Genomic DNA, 9,071 nt, shown 5'->3' with positions numbered 1-9,071 from the left:
CTACTAGGTTTGAGGTTCTTTGTAAATAAGAATGGGAACATTTACTTACTTACCCGGGTGTTGTTTGTTTTTCGGGCAGGGGGTTTGTTATAATCTTCATTTTTCCTCTATTCCCTACCCTTTCTTTTCTCTTTTTTTGGTGTGCTGGAGTTCCTGGATAACATTAGAACAAACGTTCATAAAGATTGATTATGAAAGAAAAAAAAAGAAAAGCAATGACCTTAGGAATGGTCACTAGTCTACGAGGTTTGAGGTTCTTTGTAAATAAGAATGGAATCATTTGCTTACTTACCCGGGTGTTGTTTAGTGTTTTTCGGGCAGGGGGTTTGTTATAATCTGCCTTTTTTCCCCTATTCCCTACCCTTTCTTTTCTCTTTCTTTCCCTTTTTTTGGTGTGATGGAGTTCCTGGATAACATTGGAACAAATGCTCATAAAGATTGATTATGAAAAAAAAAAAAGAAAAGCAATGATCTTAGGAATGGTCACTAGCAGGGGTGGACTGCCAACTCATGGGGCCCCCGGGCAATAGGGGATCATGAGGCCCCTGTGTCCTTGCCCAGAATTTAAAAAAAGCCTATGAAAAAGGTACCAGGGGCATCTCATGGCGCCCCCTACTGACCCCGGGCCCTCGGGCAGTGCCCGAGTTTCTAAATGGTCAGTCCACCCCTGGTCACTAGTCTACTAGATTTGAGGTTGTTTGTAAATAAGAATCGGAACACTTACTTACTTACCCGGGTGTTGTTTATTGTTTTTCGGGCAGGGAGTTTGTTATAATCTGCCTTTTTCCCCTATTCCCTACCCTTTCTTTTCTCTTTTTTTTCCTTTTTTTGGTGTAATGGAGTTCCTGGATAACATTAGAACAAACGTTCATAAAGATTGATTATGAAAAAAAAAAAAGAAAAGCAATGATCATAGGAATGGTCACTAGTCTACGAGGTTTTGAGGTTCTTTGTAAATAAGAATGGGAACATTTACTTACTTACCCGGGTGTTTATTGTTTTTCGGGCAGGGGGTTTGTTTTAATCTGCCTTTTTTCCCCTATTCCTATTTCCTACCCTTTTTTTTCTTTTTTTTCTCCTTTTTTTGGTGTGATGGAGTTCCTGGGTAACATTGGAGCAAATGTTCATAAAGATTGATTATGCAAAAGAAAAAGAAAAGCAATGACCTTAAGAATGGTCACTAGTCTACGAGGTTTGAAAAACAGAATGTCTCCCTGACTGCTCTTATCGCAATAAAGCACATTGTTTCAGGAACGCTGCGCAGATATGCGTATTTACCTAGGTGTTCTTTCTAAATAAGAATGGGAACATTTACTTACAGAGCTCCAATGTGACAAGTGGCAGAGCTGAGCATGTGCCACAGCTGGAAGAGCTTCTAGGGCTTGTTTAGTTTTTGCATGTGAGATGCTGCCAGACCCCACCCCTTCCCCAACTGTGCACTAAAGCTACGTGTACTATCCCCAGGCTCACAGCAATAGACGCAGACGCCTGCAACCTCCCTGCATCTCACTGAGCTGCACCTGACCTACTGGACCCTGACACCGGATAATTCCATCCTGAAACAGACTGCAGAAAGACAGAGAGCAGGTAATGTGTGTGTATTCACTGCAACTCTCCTTCCCTCCACCTGCACAAATACAGGGACTCCCAACACTATGCACAGATTATTCCAGCTCAATTAAACCTGCCGATACTATAGCATGATTGATTCATAACTGGGTCTTAAAGAAAAGAATTGCTTGCCATGACTGCTTCAAGGACGTAGTCAAAACACATGTTCTAATGGGTAGCACAGTGGCTAAATGGTTAGCACTTCCGCCTGGCAGCACTAGGGTCATTGGTTCGAATCCCAACCATGGCACCTCCTGCCTGGAGTTTGCATGTTCTCCCTGTGCCTGTGTGGGTTTCCTCCCACACTCCAAAGACATGCTGGTAGGATCCTGTCTAAATTGGCCCTAGTATGTGTATGAATGAATGTAAGTTAGGGACCTTAGATTTTAAGCTCCTTGAGGACAGGGACTGATGTGAATGTACAATATATATGTAAAAGTGCTGCGTAAATTGACGGTGCTATAAAAGTACCTGAAATAAATAACAGACTTCATGGATAGCACAGCTAAAGACGGATGTAAAAATGCGGAGTGCAAAAAACGCACTGCACACGCATGAACTGGCCCTTACATTTATGAAACGCAAACATAAATATGTTTTAGCATTTTTACTGGGTGTTCTAAGTTGATATGTCAAGAATCATTTAAAAAAGTATCAGAGAATGATAATGTTGTATCTGATACGAACCAGAGATATTTCCGGGGATGCGTCCTGAAAACCTAGAACTGCACTAGTCCATCAAAAGCTTTTAGTCTTTTTTAACCACTTGCCCTCCAGAGAATTTACCCCCCCTTCCTCACCAGGCCTTTTTTTTTTGCGATACTGCGTTATTTTAAATGACAATTGAGCGGTCATGCAATGCTGTACCCAAATGAAATTTATGTCCTTTTTTCCCCACAAATGGAGCTTTCTTTCGGTGGTATTTGAGCGCCTCTGCATTTTTTATTTTTTGCGCTATAAACAAAAAAATCTGCCAATTTAATAAAAAAAAACAATATTTTTGACTTTTTGCTATAAAACATGTCCAGTAAAAAAAATTAAAAAAATCTAATTTCGGCAGAAATTTAATCCAAAATGTATTCTGTGATGTCTTTGCTAAAACAAATCCAAATATGTGTAAATTAAATGGTTTACGTGAAAGTTATAGCGTTTACAAATGGTGGTATATATACTGGAATGTTTGTAATTTTTTTTTTCTAGTAATGACAGCGACCAGCGAATTCTGACACTGGGGTGAACTGACTAACTGACATCCCCAGTGACATACAGTGATCAGTACTAATAAAAAGCACATGTGGACGATCAAGGGGTTAACTGTATGCTGTGTGTGTTTTACTTGGGAGACATGCTGCTTTGTATGGCTCTGCTGTGCAGAGCCATACAAAGCAATGTGCTGGAGCTGACAGGGGAGAGATCTGTATTGTTTACATACAGACCTCTCCCCATCAATGATAATCGGCGATCACCAGGTGCCAGTGGGGAATCTCCGGCCGGGACTCGGTGACTGACAGCTGTATTCGCGCCCCCTTCCCGGAAATACAACATCACGGACAGGGGCGGACTGACCATTAGAGCACTCGGGCACTGTCCGAGGGCCCGGGGTCAGTAGGGGGGCACATGAAATGCCCCTGATACCTTTTTTATAGGCTTTTTTGAGTGTGGGCAAGGACACAGAGGCCCCATGATCCCCTATTGCCTGGGAGCCCCATGAGTTGTCAGTCCGCCCCTGATCATGGATATATACATGACTTTGCGCAACCCTACCGCCCTGTACCAGTAGTCCTGCTATAGGGCGGTCAGGAAGCGGTTAAGTATATCATGTACTGTACAGTGTTCTGTGTGCATGTATCATGCATGGTAATGCACATGTGCAGGTGTGAATGGGGTCCGAGAGGATCTCTATAAACTGCAGTGTATGGAGGTGAAGCAGGCACTAATAATAATAGGATTTTCACTTGACATGCGTTTGTAAGAGTTTTGCTGTATCAAAACAAACAAGTGTGAATAGGAGCTTTTTAATTTTTTGAGTGAGTCAAACATGCATCCCACTGCATCTTTTGTGAATGAGACCTGAAATATATCTTTCTTCCCCAAAAATAATCCATATACATGCACTACTTAATTGCCCTGTAAGCAATTTTTCATTAAATTGTTTCTTACTGTGTTTTTCTGCTTTTTTGTACCATCCTGTGTGAGCTCCCAAATCTCACCTTTTCCAGCTCACTTCCGTTTGTTTGAAGTAGTGCATGTTAGTTGAGGTCATAGCTGCTCTATGCACACTACAAATCCCATAGTACATAGTTCATCCTGGAAATGAGCAAGAGAGGGTGGCCACACACAGTGGGACCAGGGAGAACCAAGGTAGCCATCTTCAAACAGGAAGTCAGATCACTGCAGTAAAAAAAAAAAATTGGAGTTGGAATTTTTTTAATAAGACTTTAGTGTCACTTTAACCACTTCTGCACCACCCTATAGCAGAAATACTGCTACAGGGCTGCACGGGTGTGCAAAATCACACACACATTATATACTGTATATATATATATTTATATATGTGTGATTTTGCAGTTCCGGGTAGAGGGCGCTATTCACGGCCTCGGCTGTCAATCACTGGGTCCCGGCCGGTGATTCCCAGCCGACACTCAGAGATCTTCGAGGATTTCCGACAGGGGAGAGACCGGTATGTAAGCAATGCAGATCTCTCCGGTCAGCTCCTGCACACTGCTTTGTATGGCTCTGCTGTGCATTGTACTTACAGTGAAACAGACACACAGCCCACATAGTAAAACAGCACACAGTTAACCCTTTGATCGCCCCAGATATTAACCCCTTCCTGCCCAGTGCCATTAGTACAGTGTCAGTGCATTTTATTAGGGGCTGTCAGTGACACCAAGTCAGTTCCCCCCAGTGTGAGAATGCCCACCGCAGTCCCGCTATAGGTCGCTGATCGCTGCCATTACTAGTAAAAAAAAAATACCAGTATATAAACCACCATTTGTAAACGCTATAACTTTCACGTAAACCAATTAATTTACACGTATTGGGATTTTTTTTAGCAAAGACATGTAGCAGAATACATTTTGGCCTAAATTTATGACTAAATTTGATTTTTTAAAATCTTTTTACTGGACGTGTTTAATAGCAAAAAGTCAAAATTATAGTTTTTTCTCAAAATTGTCGGTCTCTTTTTTTTTTTTATAGAGCAAGCAGTAAACCACCCAGTGGCGATTAAATACCACCAAAAGAAAGCTCTATTTGTGGGGGGAAAAAAAGGACATAAATTTCATTTGGGTGCAGCGTTGCATGACCATGCAATTGTCAGTTAATCTAACGTAGCGCCATATCGCAAAAAATGGCCTGGTCAGGAAGGTGGGTAAATTCTCTGGAAAGCAAGTGGTTAATGCTGAACTATAGGCAAACAGCTAAATACACAGTTGAAAAGCATGGCATGGTTTCTGTTTTACCTGCCAAAGTAATTTTGTTCAGCCAGTTCAGGCTGACTGCAAAACCAGGTTGGTGACCGGACTAGTCACCATTGCCGTAAAGCAATACTGATCAGGGACCTCCCTGCCCCCAGCCCACAGTAAAGGAGCAGTAGACTACTGAGTTTGCCATCTCTGGGGGGTGCTATTAGAAACCACGGGCCCCATGCAGCCAACCTGACAGGGCCCCCACCCTCCAAAAAAAAACTATTTACTATGCTTCAATTATGAATGAACACAGTGAGTAATCGGTATTAGTCACTTATTGTGTTCATTCAGGAAAGGACGGAACTAGTAATGTATTTACTGGACCCTTTCCTCTCTTTCCATCCTGAAGGATCCTATTGCAGCTGCGGGTCGGAAGGAGAGCAGGAAAGCGGCAGCACTGTGTGGGGTGGGGGCACACAGGGGGGCCTGGGCAGCAGGGGGAAACGTATGGTACACAGGGAGGGTGATGGGTGCGGTGGGGGGGAAATTACTTGAACTGATCCCCTGTATGGCTCTCTCTGCAGTAGCTGAAAGCCGGCGGCAGGGAGAGGAGAAGAAGCCAACTTTCAGCTACTGCAGAGAGAGCAATACAGGGGATCATTTCCAGTAATTTCCTCCCTGCTGTACCGATCACCCTCCCTATCCACATCTGATTCACCCAGCTGCTTGGGCCCCGTACAGGACTGGTGGTACCCACTTATCCATGGCCCTGGCCATGCCTCTGCTGTATCCTACTGTCAGTATGCTCCTTCTCAGTACATGTAGTACACCTTATTGGTTCCTACCTCTGCCCACACTTCTTCTATTCTACTATACAGCCTTATGTTCTGCTTTAAAGTCCCTTTATCACATGCCACTATCACATTCAAGCTTTCAGCTCCCAACTGTTAGTTTGGAAGGGCCAGACTTGTGACTGTGGGAAACACATTCATAAATTGGGTATTGTGTTATTAAAGAACCTTATGCAATTTCTAAGGATGAATTTTTGGTTATGACTCATCTGTGTGTATAGAACAAGTGTACTGAGAATTAGTTATACAAACAGCAAATATAAATCATCTCAGCAATACTTCACTGTTTACAGGAGAGCAGCAGTGGAACATAATGAACGAACTTCAGTGGGCAAATTGTGGGACAGAAATGTATGTCCGGACGAAACACGTTCAGCATATCTCTCCAATACATGTACATTCATAGTTACATAGTTAGTCCGGCTGAAAAAGGACAAACATCCATCCAGTTCAACTATTAAAAAAAAAAAAAGTTATAATCCTACACCCACAGTTGATCTAGAGGAAGGCAAAAAAACCCAGCAAAGCATGAAACAATTTGCTCCTGCAAGGAAACAACTCTTTCCTGATCCCCCGAGAGGCAATCGGATATTCCCTGGGTCAACTTTACCTATAAATGTTAGTATCCAGTTATATTCTGTGTATCTAGGAAAGAATCCAGGCCCTTTTTGAAGAAATCCACTGAGCTGGCCAGAACCAACTCTTCAGGGAGTCTATTCCACATTTTCACAGCTCTTACTGTGAAGAAACCTTTCCGTGTTTGAAGATTACATCTCTTTTCCTCCAGACGTAAAGAGTGCCCCCTTGTCCTCTGTGATGACCTCAGGGTGAATAACTCTACACCGAGTTCACTATATGAACCACTGATGTATTTATACATGTTGATCATATCCCCCTTAATCTCCTCTTCTCAAAAGAGAATACATTCAGTTCCTCTAATCTTTCCTCATAGCTGATCTCCTCCATGCCTCTTATCAGTTTGGTTTCCCTTCTCTGTATTTTCTCCAGTTCCCCAATGTTCTTTTTGTGAATTGGTGCCCAAAACTGAACTGCATATTCCAGATGAGGTGTTAATAATGATTTGTACAGGGGTAAAATGATATCTCTCTCTCTGGGGTCTATACCTCTGTTATTACAAGAGAGGATTTTGCTCGCTTTAGAAACTGCAGCTTGGCATTGCATGCAGGGGCGGACTGACCATTTGGAAACTCGGGCACTGCCCAAGGACCCGGGGTCAGTAGGGGGCCCCATGAGATGTCCCTGGTACCTTTTTCATAGGCTTTTTTGAGTTTGGGCAAGGACACAGGGGCCCCATGATCCTCTATTGCCCGGGGGCCCCATGAGTTGTCAGTCCGCTCCTGATTGCATGCCATTATTAAGCTTATGATCTACCAGAACTCCCAGATCCTTCTCCACCATTGATTCCTCCAGTTGTACTCCCCCTAGTATGTATGATGCATGCATATTCTTTGCCCCCAAGTACATAATCTTACATTTATCAACATTAAACCTCATTTGCCACATAGTTGCCCAATTAAACAGTGCATTGAGGTCGGCTTGTAAATTGGAGACATCCTGTAAGGACGTTATTCCACTGCACAGCTTGGTGTCATCTGCAAAGACTGAAATGGTGATTCATCTTTGTTTTATCCCTTTAAAAATGCTGCAGGTATCTCTATGAATATTTCTTTAGTGTTGTCACTAGTGTAAGATGGTTATGTAAAAGATGTGCAGTACCATGTCCCAAGATCTCTGTTAATTTACCTATAGATGCAGTTGAAATTTCACACCAAACAACGTTTGCCAATCAAACAGATTATAATAATATGACAGAGTATGGAGCAAAAACAACTGCAACAGATTTTGATCATCAGGACCTAGATCTGGCAAGTTGGAAAAATTTGCCTATGGCCTCATGAACATAGGATGGGGGTTTATTTTCCTCCCCTGGATGCCTAAAGCTACATTTTACAAATTAGTTTAGGCACGTCAAGCATCTGGGCGTTCATTTATTCCATTGGCTGGAATGTTTAAGGATACAGTATGTGAACCTTCACCTTAAACAACAACCCATTCAGTTTAGGCTCCATTCACACTTGTGCAACTTCAAAATAGTGAGATTTTCATTGCGACTTTACAGTGCCACTTTGACATGACTTTGGTTTGACCAAGGTGGATTGTTTCTGCTCTAGAAAGTCGCACACAAGTTGCATGTATATCATTCAGGTGCGAAAGTGGGGGGGGGTTACATTAAAGTCTATGGTCCTCAAGTCGCATGAAAGTCAGAACAAAGTAGAGCAGGAATTACTTTGAAGTCGCTGCAAATTAATGGTGCTCATTGGGAAACATGGCATGCAATTTTAGACCCCAAGAGTCGCATGACAAGTCGCACAAGTGTGAATGGGAGCTTGAAATAGAAATGCAAGGCAAAACATTTATGTGTACACATGAAAAACATTATAAATACCCTTTTTTACCTTTTTTTATAAGTGATCACATACCCTCTGGTCTCAGCTGTATAAGTAGCTCAGAGAGACGGGGGAGAAGAAGTAGCTCAATGGTCTTCCCAGTGAATGGCTGTGTACTGGGGGGGCGTGTCAGCAGAAGTAGTCAGTTTTTAATTGGAAAGCAGAGGGACTGGCAGGAACACCAAGTATTTAACACAAGGGAAGCAATGCAAAGATAACAGGATACTTTTTCATACAAGTACATGGTACAGCAGGCGTATATCAGTAATATGAAATGTTGGGTTTACATATTCTTTAACCTATTCTGGCCATTGGAATGAATGAACATTCAAGCGCTGAACATGCCTAGGGCTTAAGCGTGTTTAGACGCATTTACACGTGCATAGCTGCATCTGGCTTTTTTTGCAGCACAAAGCTCCTCTGCTGAACACGCTGGCACTTGGGTTTTTTTCTACCCCCAAATGCCACTTGAAGTAGCACAATTTCAAAGCTGCAGATCAGTGCGATTTATTCCTCCAATTTCACTGTGGCTTGCAACTTCATTTAAAAGGAGTCAATGCAAGTTGCAATGAAATCAGGAAAAAGTAGTGCAGGAACTATTTTTGAAATTGCGCTACTTCAAATCGCACAGATTAAGGCTAGGTTCACATGTGTGCAGGTGGTGCCGCTGCGGATCCGCACAAAAATCCGTTGTAGCCGCACCACCCACACAGAGGAATGCGGACCCGAGG

The 9,071-nt window shown here is 42.7% G+C and overlaps 1 protein-coding gene across 1 annotated transcript in view; it reads left to right on the top strand.

Moving 5' to 3' along the window:
• Positions 1-1,469: 1,469 nt before the first annotated feature.
• BHLHA15 (basic helix-loop-helix family member a15) overlaps positions 1,470-9,071 on the top strand; it is a 54,665-nt gene continuing 47,063 nt past the window's right edge. The window contains exon 1 of the mRNA XM_089682744.1: positions 1,470-1,587. The gene's annotated coding sequence lies outside the window, so the exon portion shown is untranslated. The remainder of the gene's footprint in view (positions 1,588-9,071) is intronic.

This window comes from Staurois parvus, unplaced genomic scaffold (genome assembly GCF_062004578.1).
Source record: "Staurois parvus isolate SC_StPar_1 unplaced genomic scaffold, SC_StPar_1.0 ptg000297l, whole genome shotgun sequence".
In the NCBI taxonomy this organism is placed as follows: Eukaryota; Metazoa; Chordata; class Amphibia; order Anura; family Ranidae; genus Staurois; species Staurois parvus.
Note: the sequence above shows the minus strand (reverse complement) of the source record. Positions and strands in the feature narration are given on the sequence as shown.